At 38.6% G+C, this 17,115-nt stretch overlaps 1 protein-coding gene across 1 annotated transcript in view; it reads left to right on the forward strand.

Moving 5' to 3' along the window:
- The first annotated feature begins 383 nt into the window (after nucleotides 1–383).
- LOC103363230 (pyruvate carboxylase, mitochondrial-like) overlaps nucleotides 384–17,115 on the forward strand; it is a 182,665-nt gene continuing 165,933 nt past the window's right edge. Inside the window, exon 1 of the mRNA XM_008289893.1 lies at nucleotides 384–775. The gene's annotated coding sequence lies outside the window, so the exon portion shown is untranslated. The remainder of the gene's footprint in view (nucleotides 776–17,115) is intronic.

A 17,115-nucleotide genomic window follows, 5' to 3' on the forward strand; every position in this document is an offset into this window, starting at 1 on the left:
AGCTGCCCCTCCACTACAGAGTAATAAAACAGTTGTGGGGATGTTCTCTGCTCGCTGGGGAGGCTTGTTCCAGGATTTTTTAAAAGCGTCCTATTTTAACAAAAACTTACTGTAACTCCTAGAAAATAAAAACAAACAAACCAAACAGAGCAGTGTGTGTTCATGTATTTTGCATTGAGCCTTATTGCACTGTTATTACGTAATCCCGTGCGGTTGCCATTGGTGTCGAGCTCTTTAAATGGTGCCGCTCGGCGCGTGCTGTCAGGCCCTCGCCTCCGATTGGCTGAGAGGCGGCGGCGAGGTGCAAGGGGGGGCGTGTCCCGGCGCGGTCATGTGACCCAGAGAGGGATGAGAGCTTACGGAGATTAAGGCGCAGCAGCAGACTCCTACATCCGCCGCACGGAGACGGACGGTGCCAGCTGCTAGCCCCGTTAGCCGCCGTAGACTGTTAGCAACTAGCTCCGGAGCTGCTTCGCTTCATATGAGGCACCGAGCACGAGTGTGTGTGTGAGGAGGCAGAGTGTGTGTGTGTGTCCCGAAGTCACTCTCTCCGTGTGTGTGTGTTCATATAAACCCACCTCCCTCCCGAGTGTGTGTGTGTCGGTGTGTTGGTGTGTGTGTGTGTGTGGTTAGCAAACGTATAAACACTGTAAGTAGTCGACTGTTTACACTCGGTGTCCGGTTACTTGGCAGCGGATTGACATCAGTGAGTGGCACCGACGCACCGACCGACCGACCGACCGAGCAGCAGCAGCAGCAGCAGCAGCAGCAGCATGTGAGTACCGATGAGGAACCTGTCCTGTCATTGATTGTATGTGAGGCTCAACACGAAGCTGCTTCTTCCTGCAGGGACACATGTTAGAAGTTGCTGTCATAGCTGCACAGTTGTTGCTGCACAGGGACATGTGCAGCCACGAGCTGTCTGCAGGAACTTGTTTAGAAAGTCAACACAGACTTATTTGTCTTGTTTGTTTGAGCTCAGTACACTCTGCAGGTGTCATTATGCACAGAAAGTGGATGTGGATGTCCTGTGTGCTCCGCTGGCTGCACTGTCAGTTGTCACATATGTGGTGCTTTGTTGCATGAGATCAAACACACACACACAAGTAGGAAGCATTCAAAGAAGCAAGTGTTGCAAGTGAGCAGACAGCATGCATTTCAATAGTACATCATGCAGGTTTTTTTTTTTTTTTTATCAGTTGGCAAACAACTGTTTTGGTTCCCAGCTTCTTCCACACTGTTTATTAAAGCCACGCGTAATCTAGCTGTGACCAGCAGCTTCTGATGACACAACGCTGCCCAGTCAGTTCACCTCAAACTGGAAACGAGCCCAGTTTGTATTTTCTTGCAACAAAAGTTTGTTTTATGTTTGCAGGATAAATATATAAAAACCTGGCTGTTGTCATTTCATCCAAAGTAGTATGAAGCTAATAATAGCTTTAATTTGTGTCATTGTTACACCTGTTTCATCAAAATGTAAGATGTAAGGAATAATTATCAGGCAAGAAAAAAAATAACAAAAAAAAATTTTTTTTTGAAATTTATTTGGATTTATTTAAAAATAACAACAATAATAAAAATGCAATAAAATGCTACACCATTTTATTTTTATTTTTATTTTAGTTCACGCAACATCCCAAAAGTTTGCTGCCATTAAAAATGTAAAAAAGGCAATTTTTTAATCAATTTTTAAAAAATTAATTGGGATTTATTTAAGAGAGAATTTAATTTCATATCGCTGCTATCGTGCACTAGAAAACATAATTATTAATCTGCTAACATTAGCATCTCTTTTTCTTTAAATTTCTGCAACATTTCAAAAGTTTGCTTGACAAAGATTTGCAAACACAGCTACAGTGATATCATCTGCTTTTAATACAATAAATAAATAATAAATCTGTTCCACTCCTGCAATCAAAATATATTTAAAAAAAGCAGAAATTCCAAATTTCCAACTTTAAATTTTTTTTTCTGGATTTATTTGGAAGAGAATTTAAATTCAGATCATTGGTATTGTGCGCTTGAATAATATAAATTAATCTACTTTTGCTACTTTTATATATCTGCTGGGAAAAAAGCATGTTTCTTAAGTGTTAAAAATGGAAAAAACAACATTTAATAGGCCTTCATAAAGCTGAGACGCCTCCTTTCATACACTATATTTAATTTAATTCTGCATACTTTAGTGGTATGACCACATAAATGTAGAATAAATGTGATTGTTTTAAAGTAAATATGACTTCTGGAGTCACTTTAATCAATACAAACATACTACTGTGAACAGACAGTAAACTTTCCAAGACAAATAAGAAGCCAAATAATAATTTAAACAAAGCGTGGGCAATCCAAGGAATTCTAATACAGACATATTGACAGTGTGGAGGATTGTCCTTTCACACCAGCAGCATTTAAAGTTAGAGGTTTTCACCACGCTGAGGTATTTCTACGAGCAGGAGGGGCAGTTTCCTCATGTGAAGACGGGAGTAATTGCTTGTTTACGTGCTGAAACTTGCAGATTGCATAAGATGCTTGTTTGCTTGTGAGCCACACATGATTCTTCTTCTTCTTCTCACCGATTCATGTTCTGCACCGCTTTGGTCTCTGTCTGCTCTTTCACCTTTGAACCATCTGTTGTGTCACTTTGCTGTTTGTTCATCCTCAACCTTTACTCCAACAGCGGTGCACCTGTCCGGCCGCCCAGTTTAATAAGCAAGCGGTTGTCTTAAAGCCTCTTAATGTGTAGCTGCTTTGTGCGGTCGACTGACACTCACCTCCTTCACTGTTGTTGTTGCAATAATGCCAAGAAAGTAGATTCATTCATTGCTGTGTCACGACTGAGAGGAGCTTCTGTGCTTCCTTTTCCAGGAGAAAACACCCAAATCTCCGAAGAGCAAGTTTTATTTCTGGATTTCTAGAGAGATGTAGCAACAGGGCTTGAGTTGTTTTTTGCATTTTCTACAACCATCAGCTGTTTGTGCTGCAGTGACAGTTGAGCTGTGATGGTCTGGAGGTCTTATAGCTCCACAAGCAAGGCTGCTCTGATGTATTGTCATGTTTTAAATCTTCTCTCCTGCAATGCTTTGTGTTGTAAGTCAAAGCTGAATGTGTTTTGCATCAAGAAGTGCACTTAAAAAAAAAAGCATATATCTGTATCCCTGCATGTAATTTGTCTGGTTTGATATGTTGCTCATTGTGTTGTATTTTTAATGAGAATACATGTGTGTCATGCTGTAAACCCTGATCTGTCGTGTGTTTACCTGTAGCACCGTGCTAGCAGCTTATGCTAACAGCAACTTTCCCCCCAAAGCAGGCAACGGATGATTTGAAAACCGAATAAATTTAAAGTTTGCATCAGCGCAGACTTGCTCCTGCAGGGCTGTCGGCTAATTGGTGTCCCGACCTGTTGTTTTGGTTCTCATGAAGCAGGAAAAAACGGCATTATTTATACCTTTTGGGAAATGCCGGACCTCCTTGTGCTTCATGCTGCTCAGGCGCCGTCCGGCTATTTGCAATTAGGCAGGTACAAACAGAGCAGAAGTGGTTCCAGCGGTGCCATTAGACCTGCAGCGCTGCACCAATTTGGATTCAAATTAACCTCCGAAGGGTGAAGATTATTTTGCCCACCTTTTGTTTTCTGTTGTGCTGTCGGTGTTTGGTTGAGCCTCGTGGGCCACGGCTGGATATAATGAGAGCAAAAGTTGTGGAAAAATAATTTCTAACGCAGACGTGGGAATCCAAAGTGAGCGTTTTGCATAAAAAGGGACTTGTTAAGTGGGTAGTGGCTGGGCTTTGGTGTTTTTTTCAGAGCGATTAAGGTTGAGCGGAATGCAGCCCATAGGCCAGTTTATGCAAACCAGTGCTCTCTGAAGTTCTCTTGTCTAGAACTTCACACCATTATTGTGTTTCTGCGACGGTTTTTCTTGGATAGATATAAAAAAAAAACAGCTTGAATTTCTTAATGAAACTGCAGGTCTTTGGTGGTTTGATCATGTGAAGGGATAAGAAGTTAAATAAATTCCTGGCTTCTGTGCAAAAACATGTAAAGCGCCGGCTTGCACAAGAACTCTTCAAGAGTGATGCGAGTGTTATCGTCCGTCTTCGCAGCAGGAGGATGGAGCATCTTGTTGACACAGCTGCCATGACGGTGAAAGTCAAAAAGCAGCAGACGTGGTGTGTCTCTATAAGGCTTCTCAATGCATGTTCAGATCTATGTGGCTTCAGCAGTCAAGGAAATGTCAGCTTAATAACACATTTATTACAATATATGTGTGTTTAAAGCGTACAACTGTGTCCCTGCTCTTATTGTGAATTCACACCCGTGATCTTCTGTTCCTTCCAGAAGCTCGATATTCGAACCTTTTAAGGCACCACTTTCTAGTCCAGTCACAAGCCTTTGTTTTGTCCACACAGTTTCACTTTGCTAACCTTGTTCCTGCTGCGTGAGCTGGTGCTGCAGAAGACCATTTAGATCTCCTCGGTCCTGGATGTTTCCTGGCCCTGCGTGGATAGCAGTGGAGCTACCAGGCCGAGCCGCTTCAGTCAAAGCTGTGACTAAAGTTCAAGAAAAGTTTACAAGAACGAGGCCTGATCTTTGCTCCCTGTGATTTCGTTCCAGTTTGCTTCAATAGAATCATTGCAAAGATGCATTAACGTGTCGGTTTACACAACGTCGCTTCTGCAGGCTGTCAGCTCAGAGGAAGGTGGGACGCAGACCGCTGAGCTGGAAGAAGGGAGGAAGGACGGCAGTGTGGATGAGTGCACATCCATTTTCCGTTTGTTGTTGTTCTCTGTCCACGTCTAACGAGAAGCAACGGCGGTCCGTTTAGAATCTGCTCGAACATGTTATTTATTCTGTTGAGACCGGCTTCTAGGTGGTGAAGCTGCTTTCAGGTGTGTTTTGGATCGTTTTGGATGTTGGATTCTAATGTGTCGCATCTCACATGACTGTATGTTCACACAGAGCATCAGGCCTTGACCTGAAGGTTAACGTCATCATAAATAACTGGTTCTTTATGTTTGTAATTTGGAAGCTTCTCCTGGGTTCACCTCACCGGCTCAGCTCTGTTTGCTCCATATAACAGAGCACAAGTTTAAAGGTCCAGTGTGTCAGATTTAGACTTATTTTGGCAGAAATGGAAGAAAATATTCACAACTGTGTCTTCAATTGTGTTAAATCATCTGTAAATAAGGACTGCTGTGTGTTCGCTAACTTGAAATGAGCTCTTTATGACATTTTATGATGATTTTTATTAAAAAACGTGATCATCTTTGACTTTTTAAAGCTTTGTTCAGCAAAAGATTGCACTCTTAAGACCTCTGTAGGAAAAAGGAGCGAGTCTGTGACCATAACTGTGCTGTGTGATGATGGAGTGTGATCCAGTTAGATGCTGGCGCTGGATTATTTACAGCATTATTATTATTATTGTGTGTTATTAACGTCATGTGACAGCTGCAAATAAAATGCTTCGTCTCAGGTGGTATTGATGATGTTTTATGAACTATGTTTATTAAAGACCAGCAGAAAAAAGGTACAAATGTTGCTGTTTTTTTATTTTATTTGTTAAATTTAGGCACATAGATGATAATTTAAATGTTATTGTGATGATAGAAAACAGACAGAATACATGAAATAAGACGCATAAGGATGAAGGAATCATCTCACCTTGATAAACATTAAATAAAGAAAGAAAAGAACGTGTTGGTCAGGGTTAGTTTTTAGAGTTTTTACACATTTTTAGAGCAATTTGTGGTTATTTTTCAGATTGTGCTCGTTTTGTTTAATTCCAGACGATATCTGGCATCATTTGAAGATAAAATCTCACCATGTTTCTGTATTTAAATCTGCAAGATATGTTATTATTTTACAGATATAACAAATTTACAGTTATTTGAAAGGAAAAAATGTGTTTATTAAAGACTGAAAAATGGAAAATAATTTGTTTAAACTCTTATTTTACAGTGAATTTCCCCTCTTTTGCTAAATAACAGGTAATATTTGTAAAATCACAAAAAATATTACACATTGGCTGTAAACAAACAAACAAACAAAAAAACAAACCAAAAACTGAATAATGTCCTTTTAAAAATCTGTATTTAAAAAAAAATTCTTATTTTATTTATTTATTTATTTATTGTTACAAAGGATGATTCGTTCTTTTGCAATATTAATTTAATAGTTTTACTGTATTAAAATAGAATAAAATAAATAAAAACACAATTATTTACAGACATTTATTAGATTTATTTCCATTTTTTTAAACAATCATTCATCAGTTTTAACATATTTTTCTTGCACCTTTGCTGCCAAATTTTTTGCAGATTTTTAATTTTTTTTTTTTACAGACTTAAAAACAAACAAACAAACAAACAGCAAAACAACAACATTGTTCTAGAAGCCATTAAATCCGTCACACTGGACCAGATGAATCCAGACTCCATAACCTGCCGTCTTTCTGTTTTGGTTTTTAAAACATCATCACATATCAGCAGTGAGGAAGTACCTGATGTGGTTTTAAGCTTTTTTTAATTGCATGATTGCATTTTGGTGTCTGGAAATAAAATCTATTTTTAAAGTTTTATTAATGAACTGCACGAGTTAAGGTCAGATATTCCAGGAACTGAGTTCAGGGTGATAGAGGAAGCTCCAGTTTGTTTCCTCACAAGGAAAGGAAGGAGCTGCTCTGATAAAAACTTACATAAAAACTTTGAAGCGTGTGCCGTTAAAGTGAACTCACGTCCACTCTGACAGATTATATTATCTCCTGTTTCAGATTCAATCACATCCAGCTCAGGTGAACTCCCTGTTGTTGCATAAAAGCTGGCAGGCGTCCTGAGCGACTGTTTGCTCCTTGATCAGCGATTCGAAGCTGAAGCCGCCGGATGAGATATGAATGTGTGTCTGTGTGTCACAACACGGCAGACTTTGCGCGACAAAACAGAACTTTGATCTCCAAGAAGTTAATATATGAACCAGATGTGCTGTTTCTTTTTTTTTTTTTAAAGCTGTTCAGCACACAAAGGTCAGTGGGCTACAACCTTTAACTCCAACGTCTGACGCAGGAAGGCAGCAGCAGAACCGAGAAGCGCTTCTGAAGGCTGTTGACAAAGTTTGTGGTGTTTTTTTGGGGCCTGTTTGTGTTTGTTTGCGAGGAAGACACAGAAAAGATTTATAGAGAAAGAAAGAAGGTCACAGAGTGCACTTGGCATGAAGACAGATACATTCCATTTTGGCTTTCCAGCTATAATTTCATTCAGGATTTTGCTTGAGGAGCTGATGTGGTTCTGTCAGACAGTTTCACAGCGTTGTGATTTTAAAACATCAGATACTGTGGCTTGTTTTTCACTCATTACACATCAATCAGTCCTGGTCAGACGCTAACATCTGGAGAAAACTTAATCCCATTAAATGTATAAATACCTCCAAAATTCAGTGTCCTGTAGTGACAGTTGTCTCTACAGATGTCTTGACACATTCCGACTTTTTAATCTTTCAAATGAACTGTGTTTTTAAAGGAATATTACCAAAATAAAACAGGTTTACCTCTAAAAGTTTGCAATAAGATGCCTGCAGCTGATTTAGAGCCTCCACGTTCAATCTTGTGGTACAAATGTTGTTGCAGAACAAGTTGTGATTGTGTGGGGGTGTCTGTGGTGAGATCTGTAAATGTGTACAAAGGTATTAAAAGATGAAAAGTCTCAGTATTTGGCTACAAGTGCTGGAAATACACACAAATAACCAGTTACAAGTCAAGCAGGCCTCACCATTGGCTGTCTTTGCTTCACTTCTGCCCTGAGAGATTTGTATCTGTAAGTGCAGGTTTCTTTGCCCTGAGCTAAGGCTCACAGGCTCGTCCATTCTGCTGCTCAGTAGTTATACCTCCTGCAAGCCATCATGACAGCTTTTGCTCAGCGACCAACAAACTCAGCAAATGTACCTTGTTCACATACCAGACAGTGTCGTGTTCCCGCAAAGACTCTGGGGGATAGCACCGCCTGTGAGCCTGAGCTCAGGGCAAACAAACCCTGGAGTTACACACATGAATCTCTCACAGCAGAAGTGAAGCAAAAGACAGCCAATGGTGAGGCTTGCTTGACTTGTAACTGGTGATTTGTCTGTATTTCCAGCACTTGTAGCCAAACGCATTGACAGATCTTTTTACACATTGATAAGTCTCACTACAGACACACAACTCTTCAGACACATTTACGAATAGTTCTACTACAATAACGCCCTCATATGATTACAGCAACGTGACTGTGATTCAGGCATCAAGTTTTCATTTCTGGCAACAACTTGCTGATTAAATGTGCCGCTTTGAAGGGAAACCCGCTCATATCTGATCCCCGTGATCTCCTGTGTTTTCTTGGATTTAACAAAAGGCAAAGTTCACATTCCTGGTTTACAGTCGGGACTTTTAAAGGCCTGTTAGTGGAGTTAGTGGAACTCTGGTCAAAGGCTTCTCTCCTCACCAGAGAAATGTTGTTTTGTGTTTGTGGGATAGTTGTATGAACAGTTTGATTCCTTCTTAATTGGAAATTCTTAATAGGAGTTTTATAAAAAGTTCTAATTCATTGAAACTGGAGTGCAGGAGTATTACATGTCTTTAAGCTTTTACCAAACTGGTTCATGCACGAGTGATGAAGTGCTTTAATTGGTAAAACACAACTGAATTGATTGATAAAGTTTAAACGTTCCAACTAATGATATAAAATACGCTGCATTGATTAACACAACTCTGATACTCAACCCGGTTTGGTTCCATTAAATTTACTGTTACTCTACAGATTTTCCCTGTTTTGGTGAATTACAGATAATAACTAGTAGAAGGATTCATTTACATGTTAACCATGAAAATACAGAAAAAACCTTTAAAATATTTCTACAAATGGTAATTCATTCCTTTACACTGTTTGATCATAAAATTAAACAATTTATTTGCTTTATTGAAATCAAAAAGAGAGATTAGGATTATATGCTATTATATAATTGTAATTATTTTATTGTTTACCATCGTTTGAAAGAAAAAGTCTGTTTCTTAATCACTGTAAAATTTTTTCACTTTTATTTTTTTACAGAATAAAAGTATTAATTTAAATTTTAACTGTAAAAATAAATAAATAAATAAAAATAATTCAATTAAAAATCAATGAATTAAAAAAATACAAAATTGATCATGAAATACAATATTTTGTTTACTGTATTTAAAAGAGCAATATTTAAAAAAATCATTTTACAGATAGAGCTGCAAGGTGGCTCGGTGGTTAGCACCGTTGCCTCGCAGCAGGAAGGTCGCTGGTTCGCGTCCTGCTGAGGATCTTTCTGCGTGGAGTCTCCATGTTCTTCAGCGTGGGTTCCCTCTGGGTTCTCCAGCTTCCTCCCACAGTCCAAAAACATGTTGAGGTTAATTGGTGATTCTAAATTGTCCGTAGGTGTGAATGTGAGTGTTCTTGGTTGTCTGTCTCTAAGTGTAGCCCTGTGATAGACTGGTGACCTGTCCAGGGTCAGCAGTCAGCTGGGATAGACTCCAGCCCCCCATGACCCTAGTGAGGGTTAAACGGTGTATAGATGATGGATGGATGGATTTTACAGATATTACCAAATTTGAAAGAAGAAAAATGTGTAATATCAATAATTAAAATTAACTAAAAATTAAAAAAACATCCATTTACATGTTGGCTGTTAGAAACCAGCTAAAACAGTGAATAATGAATTATTTAGCAGATATTTGCAGTTATTTTTCAGTAATTATTACATTTTAAAAAATGTTACAGATTCTTCTTTTTTGGCACATTTGCTGGCAGATTTTTTTTACTTTTTTTTGTGTATTTTTTTCTAAAGCAGCGTCTGATTCTTTATTTTAATTTCACTTCATTTTAATTTTTCATTTTTTAAATAGTATTTAACTTTATCCCTTTTCTGTTGTGATTGGTGTTTTTTCTTGCTGCTGCTTGCTCACATTAATTTCCCAGGTCTGGGATAAATAAAGTATTTTTCTATTCTATTCTGCCATGAACTGATCACGAGCTGTTGTGAAATAATGTGATTTTGATGATTTTAAACCTGCCTCTGAGGACTTTGGTCGGGCTTTCTGCCTCATGACGGCGACGGCTTGTTAATGTTTGTTTGACAGTGACATCACGTCTTTATTTTTGCTGATCCCACTGATTCAACCTGGATTACAGCAGAGAACAAACACCGAAGCCCATCAGAAGGCAGCTGTTCTGTTCTATCTCTGACTGTATTGGTGGTTTATTAGACTTTCCTGATTAAGTCCTCAGTCAGTCAGTAGCAGTGAGAACACCTCGTACTTGCCTGGAGCTTATTAAACAGCTTTTCTATACACTGTTCACACGTCATGTGGTTTACAGGCTTCAGCTGTTTGGTTAAAACGTGAGTCAGGCCTCAGATCGGACCGACATGTGCTGCCGTGACTCCTCACATGCAAAACACAACATGTTCCCGTCGTTGTGAAACCACTTACTTGTTGTTTTCCTTAAAAATCACAGCACGACTTTTATTCTCACCAGTTTTCTGTGAAGCTGTTCAGGACAAAACATGGCAGGAGTTTACTAAAGACAAACCTCTGGTGTTCTATCAGCTGTTAGGACTCTGGGAATAAGTGAGCGAGTAAAATGAGGATGTCGCCTGAATATGATCTGATTCTTTGCTCTCTGTGCTGGAGTCAGATCTGGAGTTGAATCAGTGTAAAGACACTTTGGTGCCAAAACCAAAATTACTCTCAAGTGTCCCGTCTGACATTCCTTCAGCACCACAATGTGTCCTGAACTTTGGGGTTATGCAGTTTGATTCCTAAAAATAGACGAAGGAACTTGACATTTGCTGCAAAGACTGATGTGTGATGTTTAAATAAAAAGTGTTTTACAAAAGGTAATCACTGCAGGAGGTCAGAGGTTAGGAGTCAACAACACGAGTGGAGCCAAAGCTGTCATTAGATGGTCAATTTAAACAAGTTCAATAATGTTCTTGTCGACGTATTTATATGTTAATATTATATTCAACTTCTCTGAGTGCAAAAACGTCAGATATTGTTGTTTTTCACTTTCACATAGTTAGATTTTTAAGGCAACATCAGTCCTGATCATAATGAACCAATATTCAATCAGTTTCAGCAGTTTAACCCTTTAAATGCCAGTGTGTTCGCGTAGAACCACTGTTGAAAATAAAATAAAATAAAATAAAAAAATAAATAAAATAAATAAAATAAATAAAATAAAATAACATAAAATTAATTAAAATTACTAAAAATAAATTTAAATAAATATTTTCCAAATACTAAATGTGGCTCTCACAGTGTGAGATGTGTCAGCGATTAGCAACGTCATTGATTCTGATATATTTTCTTTTTTTTCCCCCTGGAGTGTCAGATGTTAAAAAAAAAAAAACAAACCTCAAACTCAGGAACTTAAAGACAAAAAAAATTTGAATAATATAAAAAACTGCCATAAAAATGTTCTATGTTATTATTGTTATTTACTTTCACTGAGTATGTATGTATGTATGTATGTATGTATGTATGTATGTATGTATTTATGTATTTATTTATTTATTTATTTATATATATATAACAAACACCTGCCCTGATCTTAGCTACCAGACATTTGTCCCTTGTCAGGATTTTAAGACTCTAAATGCTAATTATTTCCCAGACATCTGTTGTTTTTCTGGAAAAACATCACAAAATTTGTTTTTTTTTCCTCATATAATTAATCGTGAAAGGATTTTCTTGATAATCACAATTTGTTTTATGTCAGTGATTTGCAACAGCAGTGATTCTAATTATTATTATTTTATGATTACTGTATTTTAAGCCATATCAGTTTTTTTTTCTTTCAATAAAAACCCATATTTAGGACCTGAGAGAACAAAGAGTCAAAAATGTGCATTAAAAATACGATATATTAACTCATACTTCCAGTTGTCTGTTTGACTGACCGCTGACCTCTGACCTCAGCTCTGCTTTGTAGAAGCAGGATCATTTAGGATTCTCTTTCATTAAATCAGTTGTCATTTACGACAGCTTTGCATACAGATACAGAATCATCCCGGTGAACTCGTCCAGCTTCCTTCCTCTGCTGTGAACTCCCCAAAGAGTTCCAGGTTTGAGACGATCAAAGAGAATTTTAGATAAAAGATCACGTTTAAATTAACCATCATTAGGCCGCCAGCTGAAGAGCGTTTTTTTTTCTTTCTTTCTGTGCATCTCATTTATGGTTCCTAATCAATGAACAGTGGTGCTGTGACTGATTCTGTTGTTGGAGCATTTCTAGAAAATCTTTTCGTGAACGGATGACTGAACAAAAATATCAGATAAAGTTAAAATGCTGTCTTAAGTGCCACTACTACTACTACTACACTAATTCACTACTTATTTCATGAACTTACAAGATATAAAAGAACATTAAACAGTTATGTAGCATATGTAGCTTTACTCAGTGCTTAGTAACACCCGTCTGGCAGACATCACGGCACGCTAACGCTTTGTGATACCAGCTGAGAGTCACTCTATCCATCTCTGACTCATGATCCTTGCAGATCACTTCAGCTTCTGGGGGTATTTATAGACCACCTGCACACTCAGCGTGTTTGGGATCTACACTACACAGATCTGTGGTGATGTGCAGCTCTGGGGCCTGCAGGGCGACTCAGAGAGCTTCAGCTGGTGTTTCTTCAAGTAGCTCACGGTGGATTTTGAGGATCTTTGGGGAGCAAATCCCCTTTATCGCCGACTGCAGGGCATTTGCATGCAGGGTTTGCTGCTGCAGCTTCACCTGTCCACAGCACTTGTTACTTTCTATATTCAAAACGTTGACCTCTCTGATTAGATTGCAGGCAGCTTTTACTTCTGATGGCTCTTCTATGCAGAGGCAAACAAGTGCATCACGACTCCTGCTTTGGCGAAACCCTCCTGCAGCTCCTTTGATGTTGGAGTTTTGCCTTTACGACTGCAGTTCACCTTCAGTTTCCTGCAGAAGGTTCAAGCTGGATGTGCTTTTATATCTTTTTATCGCCGTCTCTTGACTTTTTAGAGCATTTCAGAGCCACAGACAGTCGCTTAGTGGAGTTAAAATCTTGTTATGACAGAGTTTCAAGAAGAATTTATCAACTTCTACATGGCTGATGATGACAAGTTAATGAAACTCTGCGGCTTTAGATGTATTTACATTTAGAAAAGGGGCTCATTTTTCTCTCTGGTCTCCCCTGCCAAGACAGATATATGGTTTCATTCCTGTTTATCTCACGCTAAACCGACCCAGCCGGATGCCGCGACACTCGGCAGAGAGGTGGAGCCCAGCCGGAGGGAGAATCCATTAAGTTTTGGTGCAGATCGAGGTCACGTTCTTTAAAACTGCGAGATAAGGCGTTGACCTTGGCGGAGGACTGAGCGCTCCGAGTGCCCTTCTAGTGTTGCCGTCGCATTCAGGCCTCGGGAAAGTGTATCGGTTTCACAGTGCTGCTTTTGTGTGGATACAGTATTTTGTTTCAGCGTGAGTTTCCACCGTCTGCTGTCTTCTGCTGTTCATTCATTCATTCATTCAGTCAGTCAGAAACACTCGTCTGCTGATTCTTGACTCGGTTTTAATTCATGCATTTGGAATCATTTATACCACCCTTAAGTCCAGATAAAGGTTTGAACTAACAAATGATCTTATTTACCTGCCGTCCAGATGCCATCTAATCTCGGTGATCTGGTGTCTCAGCAGTCGCTCCACATTCCTCCCTCCGAGCAGTGAGACATATTCTATATGCATCAGCAGACCTGTTGTAGCTGCTCAATAATACATGGGAAACCCTTTCTGGGGTTATGTAATAGAATTGAGGTGATTTATTTGTTTTTTAGGTAGTTCTACATGTCTGTGAAAGAGCACAACACATGCAGTTCACCCAGTGCATGATGGGATAGGATGAAGTATACGCCAAATAAAAGGCAAAAATAGATAATCTATTGAGTTTAGAAAAAGAAAATAATAATAATGATGATACCAATAGTAGTAATACTAGTAGTGGTAGCAGCAGTCGTGGTAATAATAAAAAAAATGACAGCACCTTTCAAAATAAAACATTACAAGAGGACTGTACAACATGAGTAATGACTAAAATATTTAAAAAGCCAATGACGGGCCGCTGCTATAGCTCACCTGGTTGAGCTGGTGTCCCATGTACAGGAGCTATAGTACCCGATGCAGCGGCCAGGGGTTTGAATCCAGCTCATGAACCTTTGCTGCAGGTCCATCCCCCACTTTACTGTCTCTCTCTCAACTGTCCTATCAAATAAAGGCAAAAAGGCCAAAAAAAATAACTTTAAAAAAAAAAGAGACAATGATAAAACACTGAAAAAGTCATAAGCTATTATACGCATGCTTTTCTGTACAGGTGGATTTTAAAAGCCTTTTCAAACAGAGACATTGACTGTAAAGGGCAGCTTTAAAAACAATCAAGAGATTCCTAAATTAAATTAAAGTCTGTAACGATGGGGGAGCCACTTTTTTTCAGTCAACTGTAAACGGGGAGTTGCTGTAAAAATTGTTAATCAACACTGTTTTGGGAGCGTTCCCGATTGGCAGATAGCAGGCTTTAACCAAAGTCTTAAGTGCTGTTTGGGAAAAAAACAAAACACGTCCACAGTTGGTGGCGAAGTGCTCTTCGTTAAAATCCATATGGCCTCCTCTGTTTCTTTTTTAAACACTGCTTCAGTGTATAATAAACAAAATATGTTGGTGAACTTAATTTTAAATGAGCTTACTTATTTAACGCATTAAAAATTCAGTGATTCTTAAATAGTCCCACGGTTCAGTTGTTGGCCTCCTGTGGGTGCAGTACCGCAGTTTGACCACAGCGTGGCAGCAGAGCTCCGTCAGTGAGGTTTGTAGTTTCACCTGAAGAAGAAGAAGCTGCATCAGTGGAGCTGCAGGTGTGAGTGGATGATATTTATCTGCCGTCCAGCTCAGGTACTTATTACACCATTTGCATCTTTTTTTCCACCAGTAGAATTATTATTGTAAACGTATGGGTTCGTACACTTGTGTCATTTTGCATTTTAGCGGAAATACGGTGTTTTGCTTTCGTAATATGTAAATTTGTTGTTTTTTAGTTGGGTTTCTTTAATTATCACCGAGTGATAGCGCTGAAGAAACGAAAACTGCGTCACTGACGCCACATTTAATGCAATTTTTGTTTATTTTCTAATATGTATTTAATGATAATAAATGTTAGTCGTGAACAATTTTGCCTCGTATTTTTAAAAAAAATGTCGGGAAGTGTTGTTGACTCATTAGAGCAGTTTGTTTGCGTGTGTCAGGAGCTTGTTGGCTAATTACAACCTTCATATTGTTGCTTTCATGTGGAAAACACACCGGGAACTAATTGTCCTTAATTAGAGCCGCTCGCAGCTGATTGGCTCCCGGTAAAGTAGAGCAGCAGCTGATTGGCTCCCGACTTCCTGTTGTGGAAATGTGATGCTACTGTACTGCAACAGGCTTGGCTGTGACTGTTTAATTAGCCACAAGCTCTCCTTTTAGCCAGATTTATTCAGACTGGGATTTATTAGTTTGCTGAAATGCTTTTATTTGGGCCAAGCAGTCATAAAGACATTATCATCTCATTATTTTACCTGCTCTGTGCCACACATTCTAAACATTCCAGTTATTTCTGCTCTTCAAAATAGCTTTAAAGGTCAAATTCAGCTCATATAATGCAGTTTTACACTTGCCATGAAGTGACTGTAGAGCCTAAAGTGTGACAGAAATGTTATTAATGCATCAGAATGACTTGATTTTAAAGATAGTAGCGTGTAGGATAATTAAAAAAAGGGATGATTTCTTCATTTTGTGCATAAAACATATCTGTCTATTGTGTTAATTATAGTCTACTAACATTTGTATTTGCCATACTGGACAAAACATGATAAAATTTGGGTGTTTGCCCTGTATTTGACTGTCTTTAATTTGCCTGAAACTTTAAAAAAATAAATCTTTTTATTTTATCATAACCTGCAGAATTTTAGAATAACTTTTCTTCAGTTTTGGGAAACACTTGTTATACTTTTTCATCATTTTTTGACTTGTTATACATCAACCAACTAATTAATCAATGCAAAAGCTAATCCACAGATTATTCAGCAATGAAAATCGTCATTAATTGCAGTCCTGCAGTACTACCTTTGGTTATAATTATTTGGTTTAAGTTTTACAGAGACACACCTGTGATATCACCGCAGACATAAAGTTTGTTATACTTCTATATTATAACTGTTTGATTGAGATAAAAGCAGCTGTATACGTGTATAAACTGGGAAACGATATAGCAGACACAGGAAACCTCATTAAGTGATTCTGTCTGTATGATCGTACTGTGATTATAGATCAACTTTACTGTTCAATGATCATCGTTTGCGCTGCTGAAAGCTGGCGGTTTGTGTCTATATTTCGCCAAAAACTCCTGATTTGCAGCTTGAAACTGTGATATTTCAAAAGGGTGGCCACTATAAAGGCTTCGAGATGGGAATAACTTTTCTCTGTTATGCTCTCAGCCTGTCAGCAAGTTGTTTATCAGGTGCTTACACTCTTTCACACGTTCATTGTCGCAAAACTCACAGGCCTCCAACCATTTGTACACAGTAGAGCTTTTTTTTTCTTTCTTCCTGATACTACAGAACTCCAGGATTCCCTCTAAATATCAGCGCGAGGCCAAATGAACATTTTCAGAGTAAATAGCAGTTAAAAGGTGCACACGAGCCTTGGCAGCTGAAGAAAGGCTGAGCTTCAGTAGGTTTAGTCTCTCCTGTTTTTTTTTTTAAAGCATTATTGTTTTCTTGTTTTCCTTAAAAGCATCTTTAGTCATCTGAGGAACTGAACATAGCAAATGATCGCTGCAGAGAAACTGCAGGTTTTGGAGAAGATGTGTTTGACTGATTGGCTGTGTTTTTGAACAGAGCTAATGTGTATAAGATTTTGTAGTCCTTGTCACGTCGGTCGTGTCATCTGATGTGTGAGTCCATACAAACATCACCCATTTCCAGATTTGTGTGTTTGTTCATCCAGTTAGTGTGTCTTGCTCTGTTGTTGATTTTCTTCAGGTAAATTAAAATTTGAGTCTAA

This window comes from Stegastes partitus, unplaced genomic scaffold (genome assembly GCF_000690725.1).
Source record: "Stegastes partitus isolate 25-593 unplaced genomic scaffold, Stegastes_partitus-1.0.2 Scaffold643, whole genome shotgun sequence".
Lineage (NCBI taxonomy): Eukaryota > Metazoa > Chordata > Actinopteri > Pomacentridae > Stegastes > Stegastes partitus.